This window comes from Callorhinchus milii, unplaced genomic scaffold (genome assembly GCF_018977255.1).
Source record: "Callorhinchus milii isolate IMCB2004 unplaced genomic scaffold, IMCB_Cmil_1.0 Scaffold3, whole genome shotgun sequence".
Taxonomy (NCBI): domain Eukaryota; kingdom Metazoa; phylum Chordata; class Chondrichthyes; order Chimaeriformes; family Callorhinchidae; genus Callorhinchus; species Callorhinchus milii.
In genome coordinates this window covers 20,111,628-20,121,262 of record NW_024704744.1, presented here as the reverse complement: position 1 = coordinate 20,121,262, position 9,635 = coordinate 20,111,628, and positions in this window count along the sequence as shown.

The window sequence follows — 9,635 nt, the reverse complement described above, 5'->3', positions numbered from 1 at the left end:
AGGCTCCATGACCCTATCACCTCCATCATCTGTGACCTCCTAACCCCCTACCATCCTGCCCGCTCCCTCCGCTCCGGCCTGCTTCATGTCCCCCACCTCGCTTGCCCCACCAATGGCGGGTAAACTTTCTGCCACTCTGCCTCTACCCTCTGGAACTCCATTCCACAGTCTCTCCGCCTCGCCCCCCTCTCTTGCCTCCTTCAAAACCCATCTCAAGACCCTCCTCTTTGACCGTGCTTTCGATCACCCTGCTTCCCTCCCTGCCCTCCACCCTCCCTGATCCTGCCCCCCAGCTCGGGTATGAAACTCTGACTGTCCAGCACCTTGGGATGTCCTATCTATTTATTGTTGCTAAATTCTGGCATATACTCCAAAATTAGTCTCAAACATGTTTTATCCAGTTCTTCTGTTTTGAAGAAGTGGCACAACCTCAAATATTTTTATTGGGAATCTGTTCCACAGATCCATGATTTTCTTATCTCTTGTCCTGTTTGAGATTGTTTTAATTTTAAACCTGAACCTCCTGGAAGTTATGATTAAAATCAAATAACCTACTTACATCAACATGGATTATGTCTCTCATCATTTTAAAGATGGATCATGTTTCCCTCAATCTTTATTCCACGTTTCTGCAAACACTTACTTATTTAATCAGATAAATATTGTTCTGAATCTTAAAACAATTCTGCTTGTATCACATGACAGAATCGAATGTTTGCTTACAAGACTCTCAAGTGAGATATCAGCATTGGTTTATTCTCTTACCAACATGGTTTTGTGAACTACTCAAAATTGTGTCAGTTTGGCTCAGTTGGTAGCACATTTGCTTCTGAGTCAGAAGGTTACGGGTTCAAGCCTAATATCGGAACTTTCACATGAGCTCATGAGATGTCTAGAAGACGTGAAAAGCGTTATGTCGAATGCAAGGATTATTTTTATTATTATACTCACAGGCTGACATTCCAATGCAATGCAAGGTGGGGGCGAGGAGGGTGATGCATGGTCACAAACACTTATCATTCATTTTCTCCTCAGTTCTAGCCCTTTTGCCCTAGTTTTACAACCATTCAAACCAGAGTAAAAGTCACTCACTTTATTTTTTTAAAATCTCTTCAAAATCCTGATCCACTCATTCAAATCAGCATCTAACCTCCTCAACTCCATATAATCCAACTTTTTACTATAGTTTCACTCCTTTCTCATCTCCGATATCATCTTTGCTCTCTTGCTATGTCATCCCTAGTTATGGCTCTCTGCTCTTGCTTTTTGAACAATTTATTTTCAAGCACACCAAGTATTCCTGGAACTTCATCATTTAATTTACATTTCCATCACCCTATTTTTACAATCAAAATGCATTACCTCACATTTGACTGCAATGCATTGCATGTTCCATACTTCCACCTAATTTCTCAATATCTACTTTGAAGTTTCTGAATTGATCTTCACATTTTACCACATCTTAAAGCTTAGCTTTATCTAAAAAGCGAAATACCCTATACCCAAGGCAAGATCTACATATGCTACAGATCCAGTATTATTTTCTGGGGAACTCCATTTGTCACAACTGCAGGTCCAACAGAATCCACTTCACATTTATTTGCTGACTTCTATCTCCATCCAAGCCAAAGGTATACCTCCAAAGCCTTGCAATTTTTGCCAATTTTATTAATATGCTTCAAAGTGAACTCAAATGCAAGTTATGCAGATAAAAAAGAATTAGGCCAACCAAGCCACATTCAAGATGGTGTATGAACAATTTTGATAAGAACCTTTGGACAGGGTGTGCTGAAATCAAGGGGGAGAGGTATTCACTTTCACAGTCAATCTTTAGGAATAAATTGAAAAAANGAGATTCGTTGATGACATTGAATCTGTTATTAAACACTACATTTTCACCCATTACCTTAAAATTTGTGCTGATTTTGCAATAATCTGAATTTGCCAATCGTTTTTCTACAATTCTTTTTAAGATCCTCATTTTAACATAACAAGGATGAAAAATAAAAGCATTAAGGTATTAATGCAGGACCTCATTTCCAGTATTGTGACTAGTTGACAAGGAGTCTTCTTAAATACTGAAGTACCATCTACGTTTAAAGATGCTAAAGGTCCCATATACTATTGTAAAGGAGAAGTGATTTTCTCCCAGTATCCAATATTCCCCCAGATGAATTTATCATTTACTTCATAACTCTTTGTGGGACATTGCTGTGTATGAATTGCCTGCCACATTTGCCTACAAAATCCACAGTCTTTTGTTTTGCCTGTGCAGTGCTTTGAGACAGTTTGACATTATAGGCACTAATACTGGATCTGCAGCATATGTAGATCAAATGCAGAGAATATTATCATAAGTACAGTCTTGTTAAATGTGCTTTGTTATAGTACAAATATGCTTATACTGGTCGGTGGATCCTATTTACCACACATGTGGGCAGTCTACCCTCTCTGATTTGGTGTCGGTGATATGATCCCCTGAGAGTCAACAACAACACCACCAAAAAAATTACATTTGTTTAGCGCCTTTCACGTTGGGAGGACAGCCATCTTTTACCTTTAGCGTGGGAACAGGCCGCATGCAGACAGCCAGCTGGAATTTTATTGGATCACAAACACTGTATAATAATTGGGATCCACTGTATTATTATTTTGACTGCTGGTTAACAGCTCCACAGAAAACACTCTGATTAAAGCCTGATAATTGTCAGTTGAACCTCAAAATCTGTGAACCAGAAGTCAACACAGAAACTAACTTGCTGAACACTTATAGAAGCACTTTTATCACATTGGAATAATTTGTATTTGGGACTTGCGAAGTTTCAAAATTACAGTGACACATTAGATTGCATTACCTCACTTTTTGGATGCTTATCGGTAAACAACCCACATCAAGCTCTGTAACTTTTGACCCAATTAACTTGCCTATGAAGAAGTGTTCACATGAGTTGTTAAGCTGTTTCAGACAGTAAATCAGCAACACCCGGAGATACAGAAACCGTAACCCACAGACTTGGGGCAAAGGGCAAACAAATCAGCAGCAAGCTTCTGACCTCTGCCTCTGTGTTTTTCTTTCATTCATCGATTTTGTATTTTTTGGCTGAATAGTGACTTTGTATTGTTTTACATTTTAAGACTATTCCCAATGAATAAAAATGACTCAAATGTCTGAAATGTGTCCTTTGGATCCTGATATTAGTCAGTCACAGTGCTATCAAACCAGGTTTCTTAGCTGCAAGATGGTGAACCTATAGTTCCTCCCACCCAGCTCTAGTGAGAAATTGTGTGGGATTTCCATTGCACTGTGCCATATATTGGGAAACAAGGAGTTTGTGCCTTCATGTTCTGAATTCTAAATCCCACCCATTAGCAACAAGGAGAGGTGATATGACATAATTTTTTTATGAGGTGCAAACATAATGCTGGGAAATAGTCTCAACATAAAAGCACGAACCAAGGGGCAAACTTCAATTTTGTTCTGCTTGATAATCATCAGTAAGATAAATCTTGCATTTTTACAGCTCCTTATCATGTCGAAACACACTTTACATTAATTACTGTCAAGCGTTGTGACTGTTTTTTAGGGAAACGAAACAGTGAATTTGCACACAGCAAAGTCCCAGAAACAGCTATGAAGTGAATGGTTAAGTTATCTAAACTTTAAGAATTGTTAGCAAGATACCAAGATATACTACTGCCTTTTTTATTTTGAATCATGTCATGGGATCTTTAATGGTCACCTTCAGATTAATATCTAATTAATATCTAATCTAAAAGATGACACATCCGTCAATGCAATCCAATCCCCAAACATGGTTTGAGTAGAAAAGCAGACAGGGTAAGTCAGGGGAAAAGAGACCGAGAGGCAAAAATACAAAGATTGCCTTTGTTGCAATAACCAGACAATGGAAACTTAAAATTCCACCTAATCTTAGCTTGTAAGACCATTTTGTCTTAAAATACAAGACCACACACAATTGTGGAAAATTCTTCAAATCTTAAATTGGAAGTCAGTCCTTCTTAAGACCTGCTTCAAAATAAAGTCTGAATTTAAGAAATTGCCCCGATTTTACATGATGTTAAATTCGATGATAAAAGTTATAATGTTGGCCTCTGTGCGACCAAATACAAAGTGACTTGATCTTAATGTCAAGTTCTTATCCTGCATGTAGAGAGGCACCAAACAGAGCCCAGATACCTTTCCTACAGTGAAAGAGAATGAAAGGGATTTCATCCCTGGAGCTGCCTTCATATATCTCCTGACACTTGTTTTAGAGTGGTATTGCTATACAGGGTGAAGCCATTGACTTATATACAGTTGTCATTTCTTTAATTGGGAATTTCAATGGTTTTATATTAGTTTATTCCAATTGTGTTCAATAATCCTTGCATTTTATATTGGGAAATATAACATCAAAACATCTCAAAGTGTTACTCAGATAAATGATATCAAGTGCAGTAACTGTATAACTGTAGGCAAGTGCGACAGTCAATTTGTTCCGGCAGGTACCAAAATAGTCATGATGTGACTGACTAGCCACTGCGCCTCAAAACTATGGAACTCTCTGCCTCAGTCCCACTGTCTTTCCTCCTCCTTGCTGGGCTTCAGACCTTCCTCTTCGACCATGCCTACAATCACCTCTCCCAGCTCAGTGTCTAGCTCCGTTGCTGTTAAGCACTCTAAGATGCTACCCCACATGAAGAGCACTATAAAAATGCAAGTTGTTGTTGTTAATCATTTATCTGGACCCAAAAAATAATCCTGTTCTCTTTTTGGGTTGCATCAAGGATCTTAACATCCTCCTGAAAACGCAGACTTGATCTCAGTTTAACTGTCTCATCCAAAGAATGGCACCATTGCCAATGCAACACTCTCTCATCATTGCACCTTAGTGTCTTCCTGGACTGTGAGCTCAAGGTCCTGAAGTGGGGATGGAACTCACAATCTTCTAATTCAAACGTGAGAGTGCAACCAGCTGAACCAGGATGACGACTGATTATTCCTACAAGGTGTTCAATATTACACGGGTAATCAATCAAACAACTGCCTCATCATACCTGGAGTGAATGGAAATCATTAATGGGCAACTTTAGATTTCATGAAATGCACTAAATTGATATGCAAATCAAACAGTTCTGTAACTATGTTAGCTTGGTTACTGCCGCAGTCTTCATTTTCCCATTCCTGTCTCCCCATTGCTTCACTCCTCATCACCTTGTTTGCATTCTAATCACAATGGATTTACCAAACAACGTAATTTACTATATCATGAACATAAAATGCTCTTGCTGATATTGCAAGTCGCTGCACTCAAACACAAACCTTTTCTAAACACCCTTACTCATGACTCTCACTAATTAATTTTGTAGTATGCAGATGGTTATGGACATTAATGGCACTGCTAACTAATACTTTAGATTAGCTTACATTAGCCAGTGAAAATATGAAATCTCTGCAGCAATAAAATGGGTATTTAGAAATATAGCTGATGGTTCACCAACCTGTTTGGGTCATCATACAAGTATTAACAACAACAACTTGCATTTATATGGTGCCTTTCATGTAGGTTAACTTCTTATGAGTGGTAAGAGTACTTCACAGAGATGGTGCCAAAAGGTGAGCAAGGAAGATGGGGAGGAGACAGGAGGGAGGTGAAAAGAGGCAGGTTTTTAAGAGATTTTAAAGATAGAGATGAGGTTGGTGGGTGGTAGTGGAGGGGGGAGGAAGGAGGGAAAAAAGTTCCAGAGGGTGGTTGAAGACTTGGTTGTGATGGTGGGCAGAGGAGGCAAGGAACACACAGCAGGCCCAAACAGAAATTCACTGGGATGATACCAAAATACAAGGTTATAATATGGAGATATTATAAAAGAGTGAAGAATCTCTCTGATTCAATGGGTTTTAAAGTGGTGCTTTGGGTAGTCATGGCAGACATATCAGATGTATTGGAAGGCTACAGTATGATTAAGGACAGGCTTTATTCTATTCTTGTGGGAAGTGTGGGGAAATTTTGGCCTTATATAATAATAATAATCATAATAATCCTTGCACTTGATATAGCGCTTTTCACATCGGGAGGATGTCCCAAAGCGCTTCACAGAACACACTGTAAAGTGAATTGACTGTATATTTGTGGGCGAACGCGGCAGCCAATTGCGCACAGCAATGTCCCACAAACAGTCGTAGATTGAAAATGACGAATTTATTATTGTTTTTGGTTTTGGAGGGATTATTATTAGGCGTGTGGAGTAAGGAAACTTGCCCAAGGTTTCGCCCTGCCTGGAATTGAACTCTGGTCTCTCGCTTGCAAAGCGAGTACTCTAACCACTGAGCTACAGGACTCCACAAGATCCCACAAGAACATAGAATATCGTAAGACTGATGGGAAACTTACTGTGTTCATCAAGTTTTGCAGTGTCTCATAAAGTCCTCATGAAGAAACAGGAAACCATGGAAATAAATGGCCAAATCAAAGCAGGATTTACTGTAAAGTGAAGTGACTATATCTTGTAGGTGCATGTGGCTACCAATTTGCACACAGCAATGTCCCACAAACAGCCATGAAGTGAATGACTAATTTTATTTGGGGAAAGTTCCCTTCTTTTTTCAAATACTGTCATGGGATCTTTAATGTGCATCTGGACAGGCAGAATGGGACCTTGGTTTAACGTCTCATCTGAAGGATGCCACCTCTGACTTCATTGGAGTATCAGCCTAGCCAATGGAATTAGTGTATCTTTTCAGGAATATCTGATGGAATTGCATTGCTTGTGTTTGCAAATGATTTTTTGCTGGTGACTGACTCACCTGCACTGCACTCACCATCATGAACAACATCTTACATTTCACCCGGGTAGCATCTCAGAGCACTTAACATCAGTATGATTTGACCGCAAGCTGGAAAGAGAGGAGAGATGACCAAAGGCACGGTCACAGAGGAAAATCTTCAGGTGTGATCTGAAGATGGGCAGTGAGGGGACAAAATGGAGGATCGAGGCAAGGAGTTTCAGAGATTTGGGGCAAAATGGCTGGGAGAACAGTGGGCCACTCAATGGCATTTGATGGTGGGTACCTCCAAATCAAGTCTTATGGTTCTGCACAACTCGAGAGGGGACTTTGAAGGTATCCAAAACCAATCAAATTGTACTCCAATATGATTCAGTGATTTCAGGAGAGGAAAAAACTGTGAGAAAGTATGTAGAAAAGAGTAATGCAACCCCAGTAGAAATTATCAATTTGGAATAAATAAAAAAATTAAATCAACTCTAATTAAAAGATGATTTCAAACAGCTATCATTAGATGTAAGAATTTAAATCACTCCTAAACAGGACAAGGAGTTTATGTTAAATGACTTCATAGAGTTGAAAAGTTCACTGCAGTTCGTGTTGACATCACCTGCACGGGAATACATTTCTAGAAAGAACAACATCAATAAATTAGCTACCAAAACAGAAGTCACTGGGACTACTCAGCAGGTCAGGCAGCAACTGTGGAGAAAGGAAGGTGAGTCAACGTTTCGAGTCCACGACCCTTCATCGGAACTCCAATATGAATTGCTTTCTGACAAAGGGTCGTGGATCCAAAACGTTGACTCACTTTCCTTTCTCCACAAGATGCTGCCTGAACTGTTGAGTGTTCCCAGCGACTTCTGTTTTTGCTTCAGATTTCCAGCATCTGCAGTACTCTGTGTTTTGTCATTAAATTAGCTGTTTTTGGGACACTGATTGTGCACCAATTGGCTGCCACATATGCCCACAAAACAGTCACTGCACTTTACAGCATATGCTGAGAACAACAACAACAACAAGATTCCATTTATAGAGCGCCTTTCACGTCGGGAGGACATCCCAAGGCGCTGAAAGAAGTGCTTTGGGACATCCTTCTGGCGTGAAAGGCACTATACTAAATGTAAGGATTATTGATTATTATTATAACAAGAAAAATAATTACCAATGTGTTGTGCATGAATTAGTGGCATGTGAGTCATGCCCATACCTCTGAGTTCCTGATTTCAGGTGTATCGCTCTAGGGAGGTGTGAAACAGAGTCCAGAGTCCCTTCTTTTTGAGAGAGTTGATAAAGGAGGGTCATCCAAGTGTTGTTTCAGACAGCCCTTATGTACTTGGATCAATGCCCCACAAACAGGTCCAGAGGACATTTGCTGCATATCTAGGCTGACATTCTGATCCAGTATTGGGGAAGCACTACATTGATGGGAGGTGCCAAATATCCGATAAAATGTTAAATGATACCTGTTCAGGTGAACGATAACGATTCCATGGCATTATTGAAAATGAAAGAGAGTTACTCCTGGTGTCCTCCCAACATTCCTCCAGATTAATCAGTCAATCATCAGATGGTTATTTGTGGAACCATATATGGGTAAATGGTTGCTGCATTTGTCTACAAAAAACAGTCACTACATTTGAAAAAAGTTATTGTAAAATGCACGTTCAGACTCAGTGACATATAAGGTGCTAAAAATGGAAATTTTTGTAAGTTCGTTTTATATCCATGGAGATCACAAAATGATCAATTCACTTTACAGTATATTCTGTGAAGCACTTTGAAATGTCTAGAAGACGTGAAAAGCACTATATCAAATGCAATGATTATTATTATTATTATTATATGTAAAAAAGTCGCAACAACAACAATTTTCTTGGAAAATGGGCTGAATGGCCTACTCCTGTTCCTATGTTCTTATGCATTTATATAGAAGCCTTCACGCAGGACAAAGTCTCTGAGTACTTTACAAGTGATAGGGTCAAACACCAAGCAGAGAAGGGGACGGAGGTGGGAAGGGAGAGGGGACCATATTAATTGGGTTTGGTCATCTGTTTCCTGCTTAATTTTCATACCGACTCCAGCAACAAGTATGAGTTCAATGTCCTCCTGATGTGAAAGGTGCTGTACAAATGTAATTTTGTATTGTATTGTTGCATACTGTAAATAGGGTTTTTTTTCCCTTATCTTTCCTATCTACTTTCAGGCTTTTACAGTTCTTCTACATTTCATTTTCTGTTGGGTGAAAATGCAATGTGAGAGTACAAATCTGAATTTCCTTTCCTACCTGTAGTTTAGAGGACTCTGCCTTTGCTGCAACTATTTTGCTAAGACTATTCTTCCTGTCCCAAGCAGCCAGTAATAACATCTATTTGTAGGCTTTAATGGTATCAAGCCCCATTGTTTTAAGGTATGGTTCAATCTAAATGTGTCTCGAATTCTAGCTGGTTTCATAACCTTTTTCAAGACTAAATATACAACTTAAAACGGCCATCTTGTAAAAATATTATGTTTGTGTAAACACAAATCCAAATTGTTTGATTGCTACTTTACTAAGATTGGAAGTTATGTACAGGATTCTAAATCAATCACAACAGTGCTGTTCGTTGAATCACATAATACAACATAACCTTTTAACAGATCATGAGATTCAATAGCAGGAGTATGCCCTGTTGTCTTATAATATCTGAGAAAAAAAATCCTCTACAAAAAGTGTAAAACATGCAGCCTCAACACCCCCCAGCAAGAATTACGTTGCTTTAAAAGAACAAACCAGACCAGGATGTGTTCTTAGCCTTCAACACATCTGGACTTGAGCTGATGTTCACCACTACCTCAATTTCACTCAGCT